Source organism: Lytechinus variegatus, chromosome 1 (genome assembly GCF_018143015.1).
Source record: "Lytechinus variegatus isolate NC3 chromosome 1, Lvar_3.0, whole genome shotgun sequence".
Taxonomy (NCBI): Eukaryota; Metazoa; Echinodermata; class Echinoidea; order Temnopleuroida; family Toxopneustidae; genus Lytechinus; species Lytechinus variegatus.
This window is the reverse complement of record NC_054740.1, coordinates 83,995,477-84,022,980: the sequence shown is the minus strand read 5'-3', so window position 1 is coordinate 84,022,980 and position 27,504 is coordinate 83,995,477. Positions and strand designations below refer to the sequence as shown.

At 35.5% G+C, this 27,504-nt stretch overlaps 1 long non-coding RNA gene across 9 annotated transcripts in view; it reads left to right on the top strand.

Moving 5' to 3' along the window:
• LOC121425727 overlaps positions 1–27,504 on the top strand; it is a 97,694-nt gene that overhangs the window by 62,282 nt on the left and 7,908 nt on the right. For 6 of the 9 annotated variants that reach the window (XR_005971540.1, XR_005971529.1, XR_005971531.1 and 3 more), the window contains one exon: positions 4,358–5,401. This is a non-coding gene — a long non-coding RNA (uncharacterized LOC121425727). Of the gene's footprint in view, positions 1–4,357; positions 5,402–12,858; positions 12,878–14,981; positions 15,001–27,504 lie in introns of those variants that run through there. The other 3 variants (XR_005971534.1, XR_005971533.1, XR_005971532.1) reach the window with 3 other exon arrangements.

The window sequence follows — 27,504 nt, the reverse complement described above, 5'->3', positions numbered from 1 at the left end:
GTGAGCACTGGAATTGGTAGGCGAGATTTGCCGTGGTAATATACGGTAGTGGCCCCTTGAGCACAATAGATGTGTGATGTAAAAATACCCCCAATTAGCATATATTATTTACAATGATATCATATGCATATATACTTTAAAGACAAAACAATACAAGAAATGATGCCACACAACATTACAGGGAATGAAGGCAAGTTTGGCGGAAGAAAACTAGAGGAAAGATGGGCATATGTATACTTTTAAAAGAAACTTTAATGATGAACTAAAATAGAGAAAGGTAAATAAAGGTGTTGGATGTCTCTACTCTAAATAATTGTAAATGAATTAATAAGTGAAATTAGAAGGAAAGTTGGGCTTTACATGTAGCTTTTTCCATCAAAGGGGTGGGGGTATATTAGAAAGTACAAGTATATTGTAGGGCATACATACACATAGTTTTGTAAATCTGTTTTATTTCTAATTTTGTATTATAATAAAATCACAATGTAGTATAATCTTGGTAGGCAAGGAGGAGTAAAAGTATGAATAGCAACAAAAAGGTGGATGTGAGAGGAAAGTTTTCAAGTGAAAGGGGAAAGGGTAGATAGGTGTGAGGAATAGACCCTCGCACTCTCAACAACAAGACTCAGTTGATGATAAATCATGCTTGTGTATAGGAAAAACTGTAGAGGGGGCTATTTCTTCTGAATTTGGGAGTGTCATGTGTTTAAAAAACTTTCAATGTAGAGAATATTTCTTTATAGTCAAATATCATGAATTTCAGATATTTAAAAATTACCTGGATCTGCTTTATATTCAACTTTCTGAATTGGCTCACAAGGTTTATATGATATATTGGAACATGAATTGGCATTTTTATGATTATCAAGCAGGGAATGATTTTTCCTGGTATCGCATTGCAATTTGCTCCACATTTTTGAAAGACTGCTATGCATTAAGTCTTTTGTATTGCGTATTTTTACATACAAAGTAGAACTGTACATTATACTTACATGTATTTGAGAGCTTTTCTCTTCTGACCAAACATGCTATTTAAATTTGTAAAGCAAAATTATTCCCTGATTCTTAAGTTCTTAATTCATTATCAGTTGTTTTGTTCTCAGTTTATTTTAGTCATTAATGACATATTGTAATGATTAGGCAATATGTCAATGTATTCTAAATAATAAATCTTGTGTTTTGAAAAGCTTTATGTTAATTTGGGTATTAATAGTGTGATGATACATAAAACATCAACCAGAATTCTTTTTTATTTGTAATAACTTGTCATTTTAATAGATGCTTGTTTTTGAACGTGCTTTGGTGATTAATCCAAAGGCCATATTACGAAAAAACAATTACCGGTGCTGGTAATGAAATGCAGACGACGACTGAACATCAAAGGCCACCATTGTTTAACTGTTATTAGGCGTTGTTGTGTTGCCAGGGGCTAGGTCGAACAAATCATGATTGTCCTTCACGTATACAAGGTCGAAACCGTGTTTCGGTAATTGATATTTAAATGCAACAAGTGTCAAATTATGGTGGTAAAATTAATGATGAGCATGATGGCGACGAAGCTTGATCCCAAAGTGATTTTTAACCAGTCCCTGAACTGGAATTTCTTAGCATCCATGTATCAATTTCTCCTTGTTTGTGGTCAACTGAAACAAGTTTATTTCATTGTAATGATTGAATTTGTCTATAATGAGATAGATGAATGATTTTTCTTGTCCAAGGTTTTGATTTTTGGATGAAGGTCAGGGCTATGGAGTGCATGTATTAGTTAATCAGATGTAACATACTAGACTTCCGGAATAAACTCGTATGACATTTCCTTTCATAATTTAGGCACTTTTGTTCTGCCTAGACGTATTTTTTCTTCTTTCCAAGACTAAATTTTTTGTGAAATATTTGATGGAATGAGGGACTTTTGAAGCATTTTGTCTAATTTAGTACAGGTTCATGGCAATTTCATTGGAAATTGTTTTATTATTCACTTTTCTTGTTCATGTCAGTATTAAAAAATAGCTTTAGATTTGAAAATGAACTTTGTATATTTATAATTATAACTATCCTCTATATCATATATTATGATTATATGGGCCTAATGATAGAATTCAGACTATACACATATACATGGAATAATTCTACAAGACGAAGCCTTTTTGAACAAATACTAAATTATGGACGGTTTGTTTTGTAAAAAACTGTACTAAAGACTGGATTTCTTATTTGTTTAAAAAAGAGAAATCCCATTTTATTTCCTTATGTAAGATAACTACATGTACATAAAGGTTCACTACACACAATGTAAAGACCAAGTATTTATTCTTACCAGCGTGAGTTCAGTTTTGAATATTGATAGAGCAAAGTTTATTAGTAGAAATGTCGAACACTAATAATTGATATGCATGCTTAATAGTAAAGAAAAGGAAAGCTGCATTATGACAGGATAAGGGATCTGAACAGATTAGGGAGGCAGACAGATTGACATTTTGAAAAACATACATCTTTTATCTTATTGCTATTTACCATGGCAATGAACGTTGGGAATAGGGGTCAATGGGTGCGTTTATATTGGGCAGTTTGTGCAATGCCCTTTCCAAGAGATATTCAATGGAAATATTCATGCAGATACCTAAAATAATCATCCACTTGTTAGGTGATCAGGGCTTACCGAGAATTGAACCTTCACTTTTGAGTCAGGAGAGGCAAAGGAGGATATAAACATTATGAAGCATTTTGTAGTTCAGATCTCCCCCAACAAGTAGACAGGAGGGTATACGAAATGCATTCCACCCATGCATGGGAATACAAGCAATTGGTAAGATAAAAAGAATAATAAGGAATTAATTATTTTGTATTCAGTATATCAATTAAGTAGTTACAGTGACAATATTCTTTAAGTACTTACTGGATATGTGACACTTGATTATGAGATTCATCTTACAGAAATTTTTTCTCATAAGTAATTTCAGGGAGTTGTGACATACTGTGCATCCTCTCTTAGATTATTTGGATTTAGAATCATTCCATCTTGTGTCCTTGAAGCAAGGCTATTACCATGTGCACTTGGCATGCTTAAGTTAAAGTACAGAGTGGGTCAATGGCCTGGCTAATAAATTGGAAGCCGAGGGGGCTGCTGCAGAACGGCTATTCATCGGTTCCACTACCTGACCCCTCAGCCTGTCCCCGCAAACGCACCGACTGTGACACGCGATCCAAGCGCGGGCTTGGGGAAGCCACTGTTTAGGGTTTGCGATAGAATGGGAGGGAGGGCGAGATAACAATAGTTGGTTTGCTGCCTGCCTGCCTGTAGAGTTCATTTGTGTTGGGAAGAGGTGATTTGATTATACTGTATGGGCAAAGAAAGGAGGCCCATCAGTCGTTAGACCCTTTCTCTTTTCAACAAGTGAAATGGTTTATAAAACCAGGAAAATTTCTTTTTTTTACCATGTACAAAAATGACTAAAATGTACCTAAAAGTACTGAATGTGTGAATAAAAGTTATCAGTTAATACTGCATGTGCATGTGTAATGTTTACTTTATCACATATGCGATAATCACTGTCTCTCCATGAACATGTTAATAAATCGGAGGTATTGTGATGTGGCATTTGAAATGCTTGTTTTAAACCCTCAATTAATTTCATTTTAATATGAGTCAGTCTTGGTTTTATAGCAGTTTCAAAATTTTTCCCCATTTACTCTTTATTTATTGGTAAGAATTATATTGTGTTTATAGTCTTTATATGCTTTGAAATACATTGAAAATATAGAAATCTGTACACTTCAAGATATTTTTTATGGTTAATTTAGAAGCAAAGTATGATTGATATGCGAGTATTTGGTTGAAATTACATCATAATTGTGACTGACCTGAAACCAAAGCTGCAATATTACATTGCAATGCTTATCACATTCATACTCTTTATATGACATTTATAATTTTCCAGCATTATACTCATATTCCATGATTTACTCAGCTAATAATTTTTTTATAAGAGAGGATTTTATGACTTGCAGATTCTTTGATATTGAATAATAAACATCTGTAAAATTGCACTTATGAAGTTAAGGAGAGAAAATCAGAAATGAGTATTACTATGATCTATAAGATTTATTTGTACCATAAAATAGAACATGTGCTGTTTTTATGATGTTTGCTCACATGGTTTGTGTTCTTTCTTGCTTTAGTAAAGAAATTAAAACATTTTAATATTATAAAAACAAATCTCAAGTTGAATTAGCCCTTACATTTACAAAGAGTGGTTATCATGCATTTTTTTGTTACTTTTTCAATAATTTATAACATTCCTCTTTTTTTAACTCTCACTCTCTCCACTTTCTCATGTATTTTTCTTTTTAAATGTAGATTGAACTGGAAGTGGTCAGTCAAAGCAAGTAGAAAAAGGCTGGTGAAGGAGTCTAGTCTCCACTTGTAACTCGGGTATTGTATCCAGGTGAGTGCTGTATGACTTTCGTCTTGCAAGAAAAGTTCTGTAGTGATATATGAAGATGAAAATATCAATAATGATAATACTAACGATTGGAATTCCTTGTGCTGTGCAAAATTTATCTGGAAGTGTTCTATGCATTAATTTGAATTGTATTAGACCATAAATTAAGGACACCATACTTAGTCATGCTGATAGTACATTGAGTATTTGTCCTCAAAACTCTTTAGGACTGCTAAGATTTCATGGAACCATGTAGTCCTTCACATTTAAGTTTTATTTACCATGGTTTCACTGAAGTGCTTAGATACATCTCTGTATTTCAGCTTTTTGCTTTGAAATGCATCAATTGTACGGAAGACCCTCCTTCTAAAAAAATAGATAAACTGATAGATAAATAAATAGATAAAAATTTATTTTTGAGAGTATTGACTCTGAAGTGAAAAAGAGTTGAATACACCCTTGGATGACCTGTCCTATCAACTAGGGCCTTAGTTACTACCCAAAGGCCATGGTTGATATTTATATAAAGCTATCTATGATGAGGAAATCAAACTTGACTTCTCTTCCTTTCTTTACACCCTTCAGTAAAAACCACACGCTTTTAATCGTAAGTTATGATGACCTGTTAGAAAATTGGGCTGTCTATCTTAGATGTATATTTAGATGTATATTATAGATAGATACATTTTCAGTCAAGTGATGTCATGTCCAGTTTGGCACACAGTTCTGCATTATAGTGTTTCAATTGCAGTTTGATATTTTTTTTCCAAAGGCTTGAATACATTATTATCAACCAAACGTCTTTCAAAACCAGCACTAAAAAAGAGAGAGAATCTCGTATATGAAATTTAAACATTATGATAGGCTAAGAGAAGCTGAAATATTGTTTGGGTTATCTATTGATCAGTTCTTGCTTAAATATAATACAATTCGTCACTCGTCTGGCAGAAGAGAGCAAATTTCTCAAAAAGCAGAAGGGCGCACACACTAAATCCCATCTAACCTATAAATCATAAACTTATTTCAGACCAAATTTACTATCCATGTTCCATATCATCTCTTTATTCATTCATTTAATTGTGGTCTGGAAATTTTGATATTTAAGTCGGCCAAACCACTGGATATATTGTATCCACGCAGTGTACGTTAGGAAATTATACAAATGGAAAATAGCAAAATGACTTCCAGAAGATTCGAACCCGCCATCTGCATTTGAAGTTTCCTTTAGATATTGTTAAAGCAACCAAAACAATGCAAATGAAAATGCCACAAAATGATTCCCAGATTATAATTTCTATTGTAAGTTTTGTGTTTGTGTTCTGGGCTGTAGCTAATTAATGCCCTTTTCTATGTAATCTGAGGGAAAAGAGGAAGTTCTGGTTTGACATGGAGTTCCTAAGGTCACAATTGTTGGCTATTTTTGAATCCCAACCTCTTTTTCAATACAATATCATGAAATAGCTGAAGAGATTTTAGTATGTAAGAGCGTCTGGTAATAATATCCAGTTCTTATTTTGATTTAAGATGCAGCTTGAAGATCAAATCATTAACCCCCATATAAAATCTGTATGCCAATTTCACCTCAAAAAGTATTCTACTTAAATCAGTGGGGGTAAAGAAAAGTATGAAATAATTGGGAAAGGTATCATTTCTTTTTCATTTAGGAAAACGAAACATATTTAACAACCTTGTTTCTGCTCAGTTAGGGTTAAATGAAGCAAAAAAGGGGATCTTTGATTGGCAGTCGTATTGATTCGAAAGAGATTTATGAAGATATTCGCCAAGAAAGAAAAGAGGTATTGATTGCCATTGAGAGGAAATGATACAGTTGAGTGGTGTTGAACAAATAGATAATTTCAGCACTTCTATGAATATCTTTGTTAAGAATTCCATTTAAACTAGGCGTGCCCATGTGAAGACCTTCCACAAATGATTTGAAATAGTTCTGACTCTTGTCATTGACCACGGAAGCTTGCAATATACAAAGATTTTTATCCTTTTTTATTGTAAAATTGCTGTCATCTGTTCTGATATGCTGGATCAATATTTGTGTAAGGGTGATCAGCCAATCATATAAGGTCTTTTATTCAGTGTTGTGATGTCAGCTTTGAAGCGATGATCTATCTGATAGCTCTTGTTGAATGCAAGACAATGCCGTCATTGCCACTGGAGCATTTTGCTTGAGTGGGAAACAATGGAGCTCAATTTTCTCTCTTTTCTAAAAGCTGCCAACCGTGCTGATAATAGTGAAGGACCACTGGTTTTGAGAGTGTGAGGAAATGTTGTAATATTCAGAAAATACTGAGCAATTTTGTCAAGTTTTCAGGCCAAAATCCCTTTTTGCCCTAAAATATTACAATGAAAGTGGCTACAAGAGGACATCATATGCAAGAAGATTCAGAGAAGTTGACTTGGATGTTGAAAATGCTGCTTATTCCTCTTGGGATTGCAATAACTTAACATCTGACATATACTTAAAACATAAACTGATCCAATATAACAACACATCGATTATGAAGTGTTTTGAAATGTGCCCAATAGAATTATACAACCTTATCCCATTACTGTTTAAGATTTATGTTAGGAAATAAAACATTATTTAGCAAAAACTTAACAGAATTCCAAGCAATGAGGTAATTCTATAAAAAAATTATATGACCATTATTTATTTTGAATAACTTCTTTCATTTTCAGCTGTTTTTCACAAGGTGTATTTATCAAGACTTATCTGCAGTACATGGGTCTATTACATACTTCCAATATGCACTTCTTTGGAGGACACTCCTGTTGCATCACTAATTTGTTCCATTTTTTTTCAATGGGAAGATGAATTATAATTATTATGGTGCTGTATTGGAAACCAAGAGAAAAACAGAAAATGAAAAATCATTTTAAATAAATTGTTCAATTATTACAATTATTAGTTCAATTATTGTGATGAAATACTATTAGATTCAATTCGGTTTATTAGATATAAAATAGAATACAATACTGTAGTCCAAAGACTAATTGTGCAATGTTTACATTGAATATTATTTACATTTGAAGATTCTATATACACTTAAAAAAATTCTCATTTAAATGAGAAACAGTTGGTTGATTAAGTAATGCATAAGTGAGATTTCAGTAGATAATACCAGCCTGGGATTCTAATAATTGTGTATTTGAAAAAAAATTAAACTAAATTCTATATTTTGTTGAACCAGCATATTTTTACAAAACATTCAAGGATAGTTATAAGCTAGAAAATTTCAAATTGTTTACTTACACAATTAATTTTACAGCTGGACAAGGAAAAGTCTGAACGTGTAATGGTATGGCAAGGTGCTGGTATTTGAACAAGACCCTGCATATTCATTTACATATTTTCATCTTCATTTTTCATAATATTTGTTGAGAAATCAAGATGGCATGGCACCAAAAGAATGATATAGTCTACTAATGTTCAGCAATATAAAATGTTATTGTTGAAAAAAAGAAGGGTACTCGAAAACTTGAATATGCAGGGCATCGCTATGAAATTTGAAATGGATGAAAAATATTCTGAATGAAAATAATTGGCAAAATATAAACTAAATTAGAAAATAGAGCAGTAATGAAATATTGATCAATGGATAATTACAGAATAATGATTTTGTCAGTCTCTTGGCTGTAAAATTACCTTGTCAAGTGACAATGACATGATGAAGCAAAGAAATGGCTATCACCAAAACAAAATGTAAGCACAAAAAAACTAAATAATTGCAATTAAAAAAAAAAGTACATGCATTACTGTGTACGTGCGCTGCATGGGATGTTTCCCTAAGATCCATCACTTCATGAAGGCATGCTGGTGTTTGGGAGATGTATAAAAATTCAAAGCTGGGTAAAAATGGGCAGTAATAAAGGCAGAGGTTCAGGTTAAGAATGTAAGGTCAGAAAAGTTGCTCCCTGTCTGTGGGAGCCAAATGGACCAATAGGTGGTTTCAGACCGCCTCGAAGTTCGTCAGTTCCAGGTATTCGCTGATCGGGAAATTTACTCCGATCAGAAAATACCAGGTATTTTGGTAATGTGAAAGCAAACTACGCGTAATTTCCCCGAAAGAAAATACCCTCTAAATAGTAGGCACTTGGCGAAATTACGAGAACTTTCGCCGGGATTTTTCCAAGGTCGCATGTATTTTGGCAATGTGAAAGCAATTTACGGGAACTTTTAGCCCAGCGTGTCGTTGGGCGCGAGCGCCATGGGTGGCTGCTGGGCTAGTGATTTTGAACCTCGCGCCTTGCCTGCTTATCAGACCATATACTGCGCATGCTCGTAACTTCAGGAACTTATCCCAAAGGGTATGTTTCGGGGTGGTGTGAATGCAGGAATAAATTAATGGGTATTTTAAGCCTAAAAAAGTTATTGTAATTTAACAGGGATTCTTATGATTGAGGCAGTTTGAAACCACCTAATGTCAGGTGTGCAACCTGGTATAGGAGAGAGTACATAGGTGATAGGGCATGTTTTATTTTTATTAGCATATAGGACATGTAAAACACCAGGGCCCATTTTCACAAAACCTGAATGTTATCTTATTACATAGGCCACACATGCACAGTACATGATGAGGTTATTATTAAACTTATATATGTTCTTGATTTAAGATGATAGGTTATGAATCAATCAGAAAAATGCAATGTGTAATGCCTTCTTTCAAATAGTCCTGAAAATACTTACTTATTGAATATTAACTCATCTGTAGAAAATGAAATCACAAAATGGCTACTCTACACTACAAATGGATGCATCCAAGGATGAATCAACAATGGTAAGCCATGCAGGCTTCTCGATAGCAAAATTACCATGGGACAAATAAGAGATAAAAGTTAGGTACCTCTAAATAACAGAAGAATGTCTGTAAATCCCATTATGTTTTCTAATAACTTCAAAATGCTGAACTGGGGGTGAATTTCAATTTCCTCGGTTGAATGCCACAGCCATAAGTTTTGCTGGCAGTAACGCGCAATTTACATTTTGTAGTGTTGGATCGGGGCAAATGGCATCCATTTCTTTACTTAGTCCACATACATTAACATTCAAGAACTAGGAGGCATTGATTTAATCTTAGCATCTCCTTGCCCGTAAGTTGTCATTTGGAAAGACTACCCTCCTGTTTTTTCATTACTCGCAGGCTTCACATACGAATGGCGCCAGATTGCCATATCTCCTTTGTTCCAGTGCAGATGGGTGTTGCTGAGCTAAAGGCCATTGACCAGCATTAGTTGTGGAAAGCACACACTTTCACATTCCCCTTTCTGATGATTGCACATTATGTGATCCATAAATCAAGGATTATGCATAGTATTTAAAGAAACACAAAAATAAAATGCATGAAAAATTACGTCTCAGAGTTCACACAGAACTCTATTTGAATTCATAGGCCTGTGAGTAAATCATTCTAATCTAACAAAAGTAGGCCTCTTCAATAATGATTATAATAATAGACATTGATATTGTGCAATCTATCTAGAAATACGTGTAATCTATTCCAAGGCATATTTCTATCATTGTTATGATTACCCCAGCTTTATCTCTAGCTGTCTTTCGGGCGCTTAGTGCATTCCAAGGAATTAATATTATGGGGTACCCATTCACCTCACCTGGACTCAATGATTTTGAAAAAAAATGTATGACTGAGATATTTCTACATGCAGATTCTAGAATTGTCCTGAGATAGTGAAATGTAAAGTTTCTGATCAACATTTTTTGTGATTTTTTTTCAATTTTAGGGTATAGGGTTGTCAGGAGAGAGATCATAGATAATGAGACCAATCTTGACTTACCATAGAAAACAATAAAATACTAGAATTTATTGGAGGTTTTCATCCCCATCGTAACACACAATATGACATCATTTATATTGGAAGAATCCACAAAGGTAAACAGAGCCTGAAGAGTAAGACTATTGAAGAATGGAAGATTATTGACTAATTCATGAGCTAAGTGGCATTCCATGTATTATCTATCATGATGTGTCTTCAGTGTCAAAGTTTCATTTATTTCATTTTTTTTTTACAAGATTTTGTTTTTGGTTTTGAATTGAATCCTGTGATATATTTGCCTGCAGGAAATTTGCCTTCCATATCTCTAGGGATTCTTTACTTGTAACATGAAACATTTTGATTAGCATTTTGCAGCCAACTCAAGCAGAATGGAGTTTTAGTTTGTAAATGTTATGTTCTCTCATTATTATACAAGTTTTGATTTAAGACATAAAGAGAAATAAAAAAATAGGAGTTTTGCTATGCTTTTTGTGTGTCTAATGAATCCCCTGCTAACTTCGTAGTTTTGTTTTGATTCTCTTGAAAGGAATATATTCATTTTTTTTCCAAGTTTACTTTAGTCATATTCCATGAAAATGTTTAATTAAAAAAGGGAAATATACCCAGAACTTCTGCTCCATGTATGTTTAGTAACAAAAAAATTTGGGCTTGTTGGAGTTTGACTTGGATTCTGTCTTTGCCATATGTTCCTGTTCTTCGTATCATTTGGTTGTCCATAAATTGTAGTCCAACATGGCCTTATGTATTATGCATTTTTAAAAGGGTTATGATTATTGACGAGGCTCCCTGGAAGTACAGAAGCCAAACATACATTGAAGAAAATCAATAAACAATCACGCTGTGTAAAGCGCAGATGAGATGCATTCAAGGCTTGTTCTGCGTAAACTTGTCACGTCCGGGTGTGAGTGACCTCTGGATCCATGTTCTATGAACATGCATACTAATGTGATGTTTCTGGACATGATGAAGTGGCACTTCTCCTCCTGGAGGCAGCTGCAGATTATTATAATATTTCCAGATGGCAGGCCGTTGACCTGGCGATGCCCAAAAATCTTAGACCCGGGTGCATTGTTACTCCTGTGTGCGTTTCGTTGTGTTTCTGTGGTGCGGGAGGAAACGCGATTGGCAGCTGGGCATTAATGTTGTATGTTTCAGTTAGGTATGTCCCTTTTAGGGATACAGCTGCTCAAAATCATACAAAATTTCCTCTTTTTTATGATGGAGGGATGGTGGAGAATGCAAAAAAGTATGTGCTCTTTTGTTGCAGCATTCAATAAAATCATCTCAGAGGTGTGTTAAATTATTTGTGCTGATTTCTATCTTTGCTTTCTATCAATTTTTTTTAGTTTATACAGTCAGTCATTTGTTATATTTTACAATTATCCTGTCAGAGGAATGTTATAGCTCGTCTTTGATTTAAACTCTGTTTGCACAAAAGAGAAAGTGATCAAATCAATGGAATGATTGAGTTATAATAGCCATTCACTCATTGAATAAAGGAGATAGATATTTACAACCAGCTATTTATAGGCCATATTTTCTTTTAATGATTTTATATTGATTTTGTTCACTGAAAGTAGTTTTCTTATGGGTCTGTGATTGGCATCCAATTCTTATCATTAGATAATTCAAAAATCTTGTTTTTCTGACTATAGGAGGAACGGATGGGTAGTGTTGACTTTTATTCTTATTTGTTCCATGTGATTGATGTAAATGTTGAAGAGTTGATAGATAAGCAAGCTAGCATGCAGGGGTATATAAAATTTTAATAACCTTGTGATGAATAGGCCTACATGTGCATAGATTGGTACTGAATTTGTTGTGGGGGAAGGAGGAAGAGATATGAGGAAACATGGAGAGAATGAAGAGAGGAGACAGATGTAGGGGAAGGAGAAAAAAAGGAGAAGTAGAGAAAGGGGATTTAAAGAAAAGAGGCAGATTTCGAAGGGAAAGAGAAGAAGTGAGAGATAGATACATAGAGAGAGAGGGGGGGGGGGGGTAAATAGGAGAAAGGAGGGAAGACTGTTAGGTGTTATTGACCTCTGTATGAAAAGGCAATGGTTTTTTTGAGAGGTGATCCCGGAGGGATGGCGCGTGCCTTATGCATTATGCAAAGCAGAATGAATCACGCCAGCATGCTGTTAGAATCAGTTATTGATGAGGATTATACCACTGTCCCAGCTCTCCATAGAAACATATTTCATCAAAAAGAATAATTCTAAATTTACCCTCCTCCCACACCCCGTGATTGGTAAGAAGTCATATTTGCGATTCATTGGTTTATTGCGTGACTGAGAGAGGGTATTTCATCAATTCTGAATAGATTCTGCTTCTTATGGTGTTTTTCATTTCAACTGTATTGCTATTTCTTTTACCATTCTGAACATTCTCCTATTTCCCCTCTTCTCCCTTACTCAGATTTTGCTATAATTATGAATTGTACTGTCACTTGTTTTCACAATACTGGGAAGGAAAAACATTACCAAAATCTGATCAATATACGAATTATGGTGTTCCAGCATATCCAACTCTGTTGTGTTTATGATTAAATTTTACTCAGTCTTTATTTGTCTTTTCTTTTCTTTTTTTTCATTTTTGCATGACAAAGGACTCTTCAGGACTTCATAATATTTCTGGTCATGAACTTGAGGATAATGCATGCATAGTAATGCACTTCTAAACTAGGCATGATTTTTTTTGGGAAATGTTTTAGTGACTCACGTTTGCCACTTTCAGCAAGACTTGCAGATGCTACAATTACCTGTCAACATCCAGTGCTGGTTACCTGGCTAAATATCTCCAGGATCAATTTTATTTTTGATTTTTTTTCAAAAAAGTGTTACTATGACTTGGTTGGGGATTGAACCTATGACCTCTCTTTCACAATACAGGGATATAGATTAGGTTGACATTACTGGGCCCCCAGATGGCGATGATGGGGTTGAATGTCATCATTGCCGGCCTTGGTCCAAGTCAAGTGTACAAAGTCTGTAGGAGAAGTCTTTATGTAGTGTTCTTATGAATTGGGACCACTGGCTTTGATTCCATCTCGGTCAAATCAGCTCTACCACTGGGCCAATTAACCTGTTGCTTACTCGTACCTTGTGAACCATATACCAAGTCTATATTATTTTGCAAAATTTGGTTGTCAACAGATTAATGATTTGAACAGTAAAGATGCAGTCAAAATAGTGCTTGTACGGTGTGCATAAAAAAAATTGTAAATTTTGACAGCTTGTCACAATGAAACGAAAATGTCAGACGCCTGCCAACAACAATATGAAGATTGATGTTTGTTGAGGAACAGTTTGGAATCTACACATGGCAGGAATGAGAAAGCTAAGAAGAAGGAAGTAGAACAAGATTATACATTTAGCAGTTGACATAAAAAGCAGGGACATATTGGCTCCAAACCAGAAGTTAGGTGTTTTCTTGAAAGTTAATTCACAATTGAATTATCCCTGTTAGTTTTCATGGGTGTCAGTAGCCGGTGCACGCTCTGCCATCGTTACTTTACAGCTAGAGGGGGCTGTGAAATTTGTTGTCTCTTTGCCAAAAGGTTGCCATGCACGATCCCATCCCCCCGTGTATCCAGCTATAGGAAATGGGTTGACGATCTTGGTGCACTTGGAAGATGGCCACGGTCATAACCTTTAAAATGCGGGATAGGGACTACCAAGGGCAGGATTGCAGCGAGTGGGCTTTGGTTTGATTGCAATGGATGTATTAATAGATGGAAAGGAAAATTGGGTCCTTGGACCCGATGCCAAATCAGAAAGCGCACATTGCTACAAGAAAATGATTCTTAATGGTAGTGTTTTTCTTTCATGTTCTCTGCATCAGCCTGCAAATCGATCAAGGTTAAGGGGGTTGGCCGAGGCATTATAGGGACAAGGTTTGCCATTGATGTGAATTTTTCCTGCAATTACATGTTTATCTTGTAATTATGTGAACTCTGAATGAAAGCCAAGTCAGTCTTCGTGTTCACCTTGCAGATTTATATGCTCATTTTTTTGCAGTGCACTTGAATTCTGGTTTGTCAAATGAGTTGATGTAGTTATGGCACTTGCAACACTCTTAAGCAGAACAATATTCATTGGATCAATGATTGATGAGGCTTGCTGAAGCTATTAAAGTTTGTTTCTAGGAGCATATGAATATTGATCTAGAAATGACTAAATATTGTGTCAAATTGTATCCTTTGAATGTAAAGACATGTGTAAAAGGTCATTAAATATTCCACTCATGTAGAAGTGGAATCTCAAAATCAAGCCCGGATTTCTGCATTCTAGGACGTGGTATTTAAATTCCTGCTTCATATTAGAAAAATAGGTGGTATACATTTAGGCCTATCAGGAAAAGAAAAATCCCAGTTAATTCATATTTGATTTGACTGTGTTCACATTTTGATGTAAATTCTTTGTTTAAAATTAGAATTGTCAGTAATCTCATACATTGTCATAGAGTATAGACAGAATGACAATAATGGGAAAATAAAGATTGGAAGCGAGCATTCATGATGTGAGAAAAGCCTGACTTGGCTTCTTACATCCCCTTTTTTCATCATTGAACAAATTTTTTAAGATTAAGTAAGGTAAAGTTTTAGCATGCCAAACAATGAGAGTACAGAAGAAGTTTAATAGAAAAAGGTAAATTCATAGAAAAATTCCCCTCATGTCCTGCAATCTGAAAAGTTGTAAGGGTAACTCTATCTCTTCTCTCTTGATCTAGGGGTCTTGGACCCAAAAATGGAGGGGAGAGCGAAATTGGGTGTGAAATTGAAGGGCCACAACTGCCTGCACTGAAAGTCCACATCCGCTGTTATTCACAGTGTGCTATATGGCTGCAAGGACGGTATACACACAATTTCATATTTTGGGCTGGTATAATTTAATTTATACAGGTCTAGAAATAAATATGCATACATAATTTGTTGCCATTTAGGCTAGCATTGGGTGGTCTGTCATATTGTAAAGATCAACCTAAATAGTAGTACACTTTGAGTGGGGTTTCTGCATAAAAGTCCAAGAAAATACCTGGAGCTATTACTGATGTCATTTCTATAAAATGGAGTAACCTGGCGTCGGTGGCATATATGAGCTGCCCTTTCCTTGGATGTGATGAAGGTTTCCACACCTGAGCTGTGGAACGTGTTGGAATTCCACCGAACCTGGGCAACCTACCAGGATCCTGTGATGGAGCCATCTCTGCCGGGCTTGGAGAGGACAACATGTCATGCGTCATCCACGCTGTCCATCTTGTCATTGTTCACGGTTTCTAATTGATTTGACAGTGTTTACATCACACCAAATGCCATAGCTACTGTACTGTCCCTCCATCAATGTCAGTAACTGGTATCGCCACTATGCAGCAGGGCTTGTTACATCTCTGTGGATATAAGGTTTGGTGGAGATCTCTGCAGTTAAAAGGCTCAACAAAAGCATTTGACATAACAGAATAAATCATCACAATCATTTATTCCTTTTCCCTTTAGAGGCCAAGTTCACTCAACAGCCAATTGATTTGAATATACTTAGAGAAAAGTGAAATAAAATATTCTTGAAAATTTCATCAAAATTAGATGTAAAATAAGAAATTTGAAGTTATTTTCTTTTAACAAATAGTTATATGTACACTCTGGGTGATCTGCTGATAAAATCACATTTGTTCTTGTAATCCGGCTTACAAGATTACTTAAAGGGGAAGTTCACCCTGAAGAAAAGTTCGTTGTAAAAATAAGCAGAAAAAAATATATTGGTGAAGGTTTGAGGAAGAAGTTATTAGAAAAATTGTTTTGGATTTGTCACGTTATAAACGAGCAGCTTCTTATATGTTATGTAATATAAAATGCATTAATTTCATTTGTTTAATGGTTCCTGATGATGTATTTTTGTTTTCTATTCATGATTGGGTGTAAAATGATTTGTTTATTGATATACAAAAGGTACAGTAAAACCATTTTCAATTTTCTGAGGAAAAAGACATTTCATTTATTTTTTACCATGTGCTATGTAGGAATGCTGCTCACTTATGACGTCACAAATCAAATATCTTAATTCAAATAACTTTTTAATTCTTTGATGTTTTTTCTGAAACCTTCAGCAATATTTTTTAATTATTTTTTTCTGCTATTTTTACAATAAACTTTTTGTCAGGGGTAACTTCCCCTTTAAGATCACTGGATCAGGAAAGTAAAAGTGAATGAAGTCTTTGAACACACTTAATGATGAAGGATGGAGATGATTTCTTTCATTTCATCTCTCAATGCCTTCCCAAATGCCTTTTTCTTCGGAATGTCACTGCTTTTTTGTCTTAGCCATGGCAATTTCCTATTAAATTGAAAATGAACTACTTTTCTATTTTTGTATGAGTATTTTTGTTTCACTTTTTCATTCTTTGTTGGTCTTTTCTACTGTCATCAATACAAAATATGTATTCTGCTCAATTCCCTTGAGTTTTCAATCATTTCAGTTCCTGTACAAATCCCCTGAAGACATGTACTTTGATATCATAATACATAATTGAGATTCATTTGAAACTTTGTACTTGAAATACATTGCACTTCATTTGTTTTTCGTATGACCTCTTGCGGAAAGACTGTTATGTGTAACATGGAGAGTTATATCGGAAGGAAGGAGGTTCCATATGTTTCTGATATTAGTTATGTCAATATCACTTCATGGGGTTGCACTTTTACAAAGTTTGATGTGTTACAGTTTTCTTGGCTTTAGCACAAACCTGCAGATCAGGTCTCCTTCTAACAAAGAGCTGCAAGAGATTCATTTCAAACTCAAATTGCAATTGATCTAGTTTAGATTACTACCTCTTAATTACAAAATTTGAGATAAATTTCAGTTTTAATGTGATTTAGATCGTGGGCAAGCCTTGGTAAGGAGGGACCGGTTTCGCGAAGAGTTACAACTAATGTAACTTTGCCATTATAGCAACTACTATGCAGGCCTCTACAAAAATTTTTTTCGTCACTTGCCCTGTTGGGCAAGTGATGAAAAAATTTGCTTGCCCGATAGAAAAAACTGCTTGCCCAATTTTTTAAATAATACCTGTTCACTTATTAATGAATTATTAGTAACATTGTTTAATATTGTATGATTTTTAAGTATTTTTTTCACTATGCTTAGAATCTTGGGTGTGTGTGTGTGTGTGTGCGCGTGTGTTTGTGTGGGTGTGACTGTGAGTTGAACTTTGATATAAATGAATTCAATATCTAATTTCTACTTCGCCTATTCCAGTACAATAACCTGTACTCGGCCGTGTAATAAAGGCCCACATACCCTAACTTTTCCTGAAGTTCTTTGAAAACGCAGACTTCTACGAAAATTGCATTTCTCTATGGGGGAGTCTAAATTTGGTGAGAATGTATTCATTAATAACTTAAATATACATGACAATGAAGAAATCATCAAACTTTATTGGAAGTTTTGAATAATATACCCGAAATGTAAACTCTGTCTGAAACAGAAAATCACCATCATTGTGGCCTTTACTGAGCGAATTGTCCCCCAGAGCTCTGGCAGAGAGACAGAGCTCAGACTGGCTAGCTAGTATGCGCACGTGTGTGAGCCTCCCGCCGGCCTTGTAAAATAGATGGAGCTTTGTTTGATGATTTATTGTCTGATATTTACCTCATCCCCTCAAAAAGGGAAACAAATGAATTTTAAGTTATAATTAACAAATACGGCAAGTTATTTTGGATGTTAATAGGCCGTTTTGAAAAGCAAAGCCGAATGACATGACAACTCACCAATGCGAAGTTACTAGACTCTGAGATTTATTTCCTGTGTAGTTCTAATTATTTTATCACAGAATTGTGATATCGGAAGGTGGAAAATGTGCATTAGAAATTGCACATGGTGGTAGTCATAATGGACCCCTATACTACATTCAACTGTTTCCCGGCCATTGCGTTAATTTTTTTCATACCTGGTACCACACCGTACCATGTATGGAAATACGTGGTACAGAAAAAATAACGCAATTTCGGAATTTGAAACGGCGCTACTCCTATTTTTTAAGGCTTATTCATGATTTTGAGTGTGGATTTTGGATGATTTGTGGAAAAACGAGATACGGTACAGAAAAAAAAGACGCAACAACCACTTGCCCGATCGGGCAATTGACTTTGAGAGGTGCTTGCCCACACATCATTTTCACTTGCCCCGGGCAATCGGGCAAGCGGGTTTGTCGCGCCCTGTACTATGGTAATAGGACTCATCAGACAATCATACCAATGTGTACATGTCATTCAAAATAATGTCTGGAGCAGACCACACCATTTTCCTTTCTTTTCTTGAAAAAAAAATCAATGTTTACAGAAGACAGGGCTAAAATAAATGTAAAAGAGTTATAGAAGAAACCGCGTCTTGTATTGCACCATATATATTTTACAAACATAATGTTTCTTGATGTTGTTTCTAGATGAAAAATTCAATAGAGTATGCCAAGAATTTCGTAAATATTGCTTTTCATTCATGTAGATCTGGAATTTTTGAATTTTTCATGTTTTTTATGCAAAATTTATGAAAATAAAAGTCTTGTGAAATATTGATTTCCAATTGAGATGATTTGTCATGTATTACAAAGAATTTCTTCAGTTACAAAAATATTCAATAATTGTTTTAGGTATTCACACCTGCCTGAACCAGATAAAGTTCTTGTAGCTTATGAGCCTGAAACAAGACATCTGCATTCCTATAATGAAAGATATGCATTCCTCTTGTGTCACTAATAAAGTTCTCATAATTTACTTAGACCAGTGTCACTGGACCTGTAATTCATAAAAGTACTTGATAATGTGTTGGTCATTTCACACCAGTTAAAAAATCCTATTATTGTGATTGGGGTAGTATTGCCAATTAAAATATTTTTGCCCTGATTGGGCTGGTGTGAATATGCCTTACGTCTGTCAGTGAGTTGATTTGGTTACCTTAATCCTCCTTCATATGCATCTGATAATTGGAAGTTGAGCCATTTTATCTATGACTGGGGTGTGGGTGATCTATCTCAGAAGGTAGAAATGGATTCTTAAAATTGTTCAATCATTGAATGCATCCTCATGCCCTCCTTGCCATCGGGTTTCATCCTACTTTCATCCGACTCTTCTTTGTATCAAAGTTTAAGGTTTTCCTAGCTGTAGACATTGAGGGGCACTAGTTGTTGGTAGGTCCACCACATTGATATCATGATTGCTGACACCAAAATCGTCATCATTATCATCATCACCTTCACCATTATCATCATCATCATCATCGCCATCATCACCATCAAAGGGGTGTGACCAAACAATGGTTCACCCCTCCTATCTTCAAAACCATGATTCTAGTTCTTCAATTAAATTATTGTACCAGTTTTACCCCCCCTTTCCCAACTTTCTTCTGCCTTCTTTTTTTGTTTGATGCCAGTCAATGCATCACTTCTCACCTGCCATTGTGTAATAATATAGGTCAAGCCTCATCCTTCCTAAAGACTCTACTGAATGAAGGAGATACTCCGATCAATCTTCATTCTCCATCTTAAGTCAAGGAACTAAAGATGCAGGCTTCATCCCTCATCTCCTGTCTCCCAAGTCCCCGATATCTACCTTGATATTTTCTTCCATGACTGAGGGTTAGGCTATCAAAGTACCTGGTATTTGTCCTGGGATCCACGGTGATGAACGATGAATTGCTGTAACCTGATTACTGAGTGCAAGTTTTAAGTATATGGTGCATCCATTTCATTATAATATCCATGGTGACCTCTAATGTTATGTCTAGTGTTATGGTTTGTACAATTTACAACAACACCAACAGCAGTATCCACAACAGCACTTCAACTAAGAGCGGGAGCAGTTGTTGCATCAACAGCAATAGCATTGACCAAAAGGTCAACAATCACCATCGTCATTATGATGTATGATTTTATATAGTACTCCATATGAAATCAAGCTTTGGCAAAACAGAAGAGTTTGACTCAAACTTTAAACAGTGAATTAAAGGGAAAAAAAGTTTGCTATTTTTTACCTATCAAATCTATCAAGATTATATTTTGCATAATAGTAAATGGTGAAGGCTTATGGTTTTCAGAACATTTGTTTTGCTATTGGAGTCAAGTTCACCAGACTTTCATTTTTTGCTATTAAAAAGAATACTTGTCAAGATCTATTAATGGCCCACACTAATATCTCCCAGGTGAAGAGTCATATGAGAAGTAATTACCAATAAGATTTCTACTCTGTGTTTGTGCACTGTCAGATTTTATAGGCATGTCTTTAAGTGTCTTTTAGTGTGGTCTTAAATAATCCTTAAAAGCTACAATCGCGGACGTGACTAAAAATGACTTAAATTTAAAAAAGAAACAAACTCAAAACACAGTTGCTGTGGCATTGTGATGGTTCCATTTTATTTTAACCTAGCCATTCCTCATCTGTTCATTTTCATTTTGACCCAGGAAGTATTGATCAACTTGTGAGTTCATCCAGTGCATGTTCAAATCGGAAGCAGTCCACTACAACAACATAATGTTATTATATGCGGTGATTTTGTGAGATTTTTTGGTCCATGTGGGACAAGATAACCCTATCAAGATAACCCTATCACAAAGGCTCCCTGTATAAAATTCTAAAATCAAGGACCCCCCCCCATTGCCCGCCAAAGATCATATCAAATGACCATAGTTAAACCATGGAGATTTTGAAATGGTCCACAGAAAAGTCTTTCGTAACACACTTTTTTTAACATTTGTATTATAAGGACGCTTATTCAATAATAAAAAACCTGGTTGCTGGGATTCAGTGTTTGATTGAATGCAGCCTAGAGTTATTCTAGGGTTGAATACCACATCTGTAAATGCAATTCCTTCATGACATTTTATCATTGGTCTATTTCCTTCTGTGTCAAGTTTACTGGAACTATTTCTTCACCATCATTCACTTTGATGTAATTCTATCATGTCAAATTGTTATTTAGCCTAGACTCCAGACAAAATTTCTTTTGTGGTATAAATGAAAAAAAAGTATAGGTGGAGCACAGTATATTTGCACTCATTCATCTGTCTTTGTAGTTGTGTTGTGGATCTGGTGATAGGTCTCCAGACTCTAACAATAAGGTTGTGGGTTAAATTCTCAAATAGTCACTACTGTCCTTTGGCAAGACATGTGCCAGTCTCCACCCAGGTGAAAATGGGTATCAAGTATGCTGAGCAAGTTGGGTGCAAAGTTCTTCCTAGGTGGCTCTTGGCTTGTGGATGACCAGGATTATTATACAAGTGGCAATTAGTATTATTATTTAATAAAACATACAAAATGTGAACATATCTAATTCTTGAAAAAAAAATTATTAGGAGTAAGTGATAATTTTTTTCAATGAAATAGCAGTCATGACATACATTATTTTCAATCTTAAAGGCGCTGTCACACCTTGGCGTTTTAGACAGCGTATGTCCGACGTATGAGGAATTTGGCGAATACGCTGGCGTACGTCGAATACGTTACGGGTAAGTTTTGCATACGTTGAGAGTACGCTAAAACACGCTGGTATACGCCGTCATGCGGCGAGGTCGTCGAAAAATTTTGTGCAAGCACAAAATTTTTCGACGTATGCCAACGTATGGCTCATACGTCCCGCATACGCGAGTCATAAGTTGTAGGCAAGTTACGCGATCGTTGATACACGTTGACACGCGTTACTCGTAAGTTACTCATAAGTCGATGTACGTCGAGATAATGTCCAGCGTACCCTAAAACTTAATTCTAACCTATAACGTGCTTTGAACGTATGTGTAACTTAACTCCAACGTATATTGACGCATGAAGACGTGCTCGGACGACCACAAAACAATACTGAACGTGTTTATAACTTACAGGTACCGCGCGCGGCAGCGTATCGCTGACGAACACGTGTCATAGCCTATAAAAAGGCTGCCCTCGACTATTCAAATCATAACCGCACGATACATCACCGTATCAACACCACCGCCATGCCGAAGAAAACTCCTGTGAACCCCACCTTTGTATACCAATTCCTATAAACGTTGTCAATACGCCATTATACGGTAGCTGTAAGTTATAAACACGTTCAGTAAGTTTTGTTGTCATCCGGAGCACGTCTTCATACGTCAATATACGTTGGAGTTAAGTTACACATACGTTCAAAGCACGTTACTCATAGGTTAGAAGTAAGTTTTAGGGTACGCTGGACATTATCTCGACGTACATCGACTTATGAGTAACTTACGAGTAACGTGTGTCAACGTGTATCAACGATCGCGTAACTTGCCTACAACTTATGGCCCGCGTACATGGCGTATGCGGGACGTATGAGCCATACGCTGGCATACGTCGAAAAATTTTGTGCTTGCACAAAATTTTTCGACGACCTCGCCGTATGACGACGTATACCAGCGTGTTTTAGCGTACTCTCAACGTATGCAAAACTTACCCGTAACGTATTCGACGTACGCCAGCGTATTCGCCAAATTCCTCATACGTCGGGCATACGCTGTCTAAAACGCCAAGGTGTGACAGCGCCTTACGTTAGGCTATCGTAGGGCATAAGTTGTGTACGCCAGCAATACGCTAAGCATTCGTTGGAATACGTTACTTATAAGTTAACGAAGCGTTCGATATAAGTTACTAATACGTTATGTGTACGTCCAACTCGTTATGAATACGCTAAGTATACGCCCAGAGTTGAAAAAAACAACAACAAAGTTCAGCGTATGCCGACGTTTTAGAGAAATTTTGATACGTCGGGCATACGCTGTCTAAAACGCCAAGGTGTGACAGCGCCTTAATATAATAAAAGCTGAAAAGAGCATCATCTGGTTCATTCGCAAGATGGAATAAAACCTTGAAATTTTACTCTGTTACAAGTGAAAATTGAATATTAACAGTAAATAATGAGAGAAAAACAAAGTTACTTATTGTGTTCCTATTGTAATTCTATGTCACATATCTATTTGGCTTGCATTCTTGTTCTTTTTTATTTATTTATTTATTATCATTTTTTTGGGGGGGTATACTCAATCTGCTGCGATATGCTTTATTGAAAAATATATAAATTAATAATTGTGTCGGGTCTTCAAAACTAAGACACTGCCTATTGTTTGATTGCTGTGAAATTATTTGCTGGTAGAATAAATTTTATATTGTTGGATTTAATAAACCATACTCTGGAAGTTAGACTAAAGTTTAAGCTGAAAGGGGGGCCCCACTGGAGGAAAAGAGGGGCTTGGCACAGTGACAAAAACTAGGTTCATATTATGTGCCAGACTTCAGTGATCTTTTACCAGGCACTGGACAAACATTGTCTAAATATCTATCTTATTTTCCAAATTTTATCAAAAAAATGATAGTATCCACCCAGTTTTTATCTAACCCAACAACCTCTGAAAATATTCCCAAGTGGGAATCAAATCTGGCAAGACATTTGTTTTCATTTGCCACACTCCACCCAGGTGGAAATTTGTAGGCTTGACATGCAGGTCCCCCAAGTTGAATGATTTTTTTCCTATGTGTCAGTCATTTGTCACTTCGCAACGACATAAGAAACATTTAGTGATGCATATTTGATAAAGATCCATGTCTTCCGTGCTTGAACAATTCCTGTTACGGGCTCTTTTTGAAACCTGAGCTTACATCTTACAAGCATGCGATTAGACGTTGATTCTGTTCTTTCTTTAGAATGACCCTTGTGGCATATATAGACATGGGTGTAGGTCTGTCATTGCAAGTCCTTTTACAGATTTCAATGGTATTGGTCCCAATGCCACCGAAATATTCCATGACTGTATGATCATGGCCATGTTGCCCATCAAATACAAATGAAACTTTTAGAATATAATGAGAAAATACTGGATATCCCCTCCCTAAAATATAAAAGATAATAATAAAGAATCCCTCTGCATTATGGGTTAATGTAAATACTTATTCTTTATTTATGTTGTTGAACCCATTTTTCATCTTTTTGTAAACATATTATTAAGCAAGCCAAATGAACCAGGAGGTCTATATTCATATCCTTATGGGGATGCATTCCTGATAAGCCAGTAACCAAAATTTAACTTTAATTTCAATCTAAATTCTGGATGTGACCCAATTTTGAAAGTGAATATGAAAATAACCAACTTGTATACAAGAATCCTCTATAGTCTAGATAGTCATACACCATTTAGTTACATTAGCTGTGCATCAGACCTTGGAATGAACTGGGCTAATGTGCAAGCCTTGACCTTTTCATATCCAATTTTTTTTAGATATTCTCAATTATCTGACGTTTACCTCCGCTTCTCCGCTCGGTTTCTGTTCACAGTGCAGGCATTATCCTTTTCATAAGAGATAAAAACCTTAACTTTGAAAAGGAACAGACCTACCTGTATACATAAAAGATATATGCTAATTTTGAGATAAACTATTATGTAGGCTTACCATCATCTCACCCCCCCCACCATCATCCCATTTGTGCCTTTAGATTATAAACTCGAATCAAATCTGTTTTGTCGCTATTAAGAGGAAAAACCTTGCAGAATGACCCGCATAAAAAAAATTACTATTCATTATTTTTTTAAATAACAGCATTTACAGCGTAAACGTAAAATGTAAAACTTAACGTAAACGTAAACGTAAGACTTCATTAGAAGTGCACCGATGCTTGACATGTTGATGAGAGCTCGGCCTCGTTCATACATGACTGACAGAAGTTTTCAATAATATTACATTAACAGCAGTATTCAGTCAGATATGGTAAGACAAATTAACCACTCATATTAATAAAACTCTCATTTTATATATTAACATTTAATGGTCATCTTAAATCATTGTCATTGGTTTTCAAAATTTCAGAGAGAAATGACCCTTTTGATTGGTCTACACTAGGGAGTAGCAGCAGATTCAGACATTAAATAAGAATAATAATTGAAAAATAGGATGGAGTTGGGGAAAAGAAGGTGGAGGGGTTAAAAGGGCATATATGAGTAGCTACATTCTGAATGTGACGTGATTTTAAGATTAAATATGATCTATCATCTCAAATGGCATTTCTTTCTACCTCATCCTGCTTGTCATTAGAATGTCACCACAAGAGGGGGCTGTTCCTCATTGTTTTGCCATACTATAGCAAACCCAGCCATGAGCTGCCTCACAGCTGGCTGGCATCGTGATGTAGACAATGCCAGGTGATACATCACAATGCCAGCTGATTTCATTCAAGTGTGATTTCATCATGGCATTTACTGGTAAATAATAAAAGTAGATATGGAATGTATTGATGATTATCTTAATTCCTAGGAAGTTGAAATTTCCAATTAAATTGTAAAGTAACAGTAGCCTGGGTAAAGAGATAAATATGTAAGATTCACATATTGAAATAATACTGTGTTATTTTATTCAAATTAAATCTTTGGTTTCGTTCTTATGTTTTAATTGATTTTTGTCTTCAGGAGTATTCTCACGGCTTAAGAATATTTGGATATGGATTGGGAATGCAAAATTGCAAGGAATTATCATTGCAGTAATTCTAAAGCTTTATATTACACTACCGTAGTTTGTATCCTTTCCTGATTAAATTTCAAATACATTTTCCTGGTCATTAGGTATCTTCATAGAATAGTTCCCTACTTATAAATTTCTGTAAACAATTTTCCCATAACATGTAAGCTTGTGTGCCTGGCATTACACTATGCATGCTTGCATGTTTGTAAGTTTTGTAGTCAATTTCAGTACTATGTATCTGGGGGGGGGGAGATCCCTCAAAGGGGGTACTTATATAGCTTAGCAAGTCTGTCTGTTTGCATCTTTTCACTTTGTGGTTTACTTGAGTTTATCTCATGTTAAATGCGATTCTTTATGTGTGTGATGAGTCATCATGCATGTGTAAGAATGTTTTATCTCATGTTCAAGGAGATAATCTAAACCTGATATTAGGAGGTCATTCACCCTGTCATAGCAGTCATGACTCATGCTAAAGCTCATCACAGTAACATTCTCACATGTTACTAAAGGAATAGAGAGAGAGAGAGAGAGATGTGATGTCATTGTACCCTAAAAGAGATCATCCTTTATTTAAAATGTCCAATTTGTGTGATAACAGCTATCATCATAACAAGAAGAATTACTAACTATCCCTCTTGCAGATAATGAAAATGCATGCTTATGTTTGATGAACTCAAGGAACACATCCCTTTCCTCAAGCTTGTATAAAACATGCTAAATTTATCAGATTTTAACAAAGTACTCTGGCTGATAAGTTTTTTTTTAGATAAAAATAGGGAAATTAAAGAATCATTTTCATGTAGTTTTGGAGATAATTCTTCAGAGAGTGACAGTTAAGGACTAAAAAACTAGAAGTAATTCTGTCATGTCCCATGCAAGGCCTTCTGTCTGTCATGGGATATAAATTCCACAAAATTTCTTTACCTGTGCATTCATCATCAGACATATTATTTGTCATTTGCTTCTTGCAAGGAAAATATTGTCAATCATCATGAACCAGAATATATTTGGACATTCATGGAATCATTATTTTTTCATGACATTGCATATTCCATGTATATCATGACATCAGAAAATGACAATTAAAAAAAATACATAACTCTGTTATTCTGTTATTTTTGTTGAACCTATTCAAAACCCTCTTGATGTTAGGGTGTATTATCCCTTCAAATGCGGAGGATTCTACTTCTTTCAACAAAGGAAGAATACAAAGCTGGAAGTGGAAGAGGGGGAAAGGATTGTGAACAGAAGAGGTTGGGTTGGGGTAGGGTGAAGTAGAAGATATAAAAACATACAGCAGATCGAATGATGTAGGGCAAGTTCAAGTGAGTTTATTAGCTCAAATCACAAACATGAATTCAAATAAGAAAGTAAATCTAGGGTCGCTGCAGAGGAGCATTCAATTGACTTCTCATCAATGCTGATTCAAGACACAAGGCACCCTTACTGGTTACTATGACCTATTTGAATTATGGGTCAACAGTAGGCCTCTACATGCAAAGCAAGTCTGAATCAGGAGGACGCCACTGATCTGAAATACTAGTAATATGAGAGAATCATGATTTCGACTTGAAGTATGTTTGGTTAGTTAAGCATGGCTTTATGGAATTGCATTATGAAATGCGCCTTTTCCAGTGGTTCCTGTTTGCATTTTGAAAGATATTTGTTTATTAAGAATGACATGAAAAGGTCAAACACAACAATTAAAAAAAATCCTAACATTTATGGACGCTGTTAGCTTAAAACCGGTTTCAAACTAAGCATGAGAAG